Here is a 355-nt window from a genome sequence, read left to right as displayed (position 1 = left end):
AAGTGGAATGCATTGCAGCAAAGTCAAGGTATTGGGCCAGGTGCAGTGGCTCACACCTATAATCCCAACCTTTGCTTGAGTTCTTGTCCTGTGTCCAGGAAGAATGAGGCACACAGACAAGTGGAGGGTGAGCAAGACAAAGAAAAGCTTTATTGAATCTTAGGACAGCTCGGAGGAGACCCACAGTGGGCAGCTCCTTTCTGTAGGCAGGTCATCTCCTCCAGTGTTCAGCTCTCTGTAGAGAGGAGGCCCCGGAGGCCCTGGAGTGGGTGGCTCCACTCTGCAGGCAGGTCCCTGTTGACTTCCCAGCTCTCAGCAGAGAGGGTAGCTCCTCTGCAGCTGGTCATCCAGACTC

The sequence above is a fragment of the Colobus angolensis genome, unplaced genomic scaffold, assembly GCF_000951035.1.
Source record: "Colobus angolensis palliatus isolate OR3802 unplaced genomic scaffold, Cang.pa_1.0 Scaffold239, whole genome shotgun sequence".
Taxonomy (NCBI): domain Eukaryota; kingdom Metazoa; phylum Chordata; class Mammalia; order Primates; family Cercopithecidae; genus Colobus; species Colobus angolensis.
Note: the sequence above shows the minus strand (reverse complement) of the source record.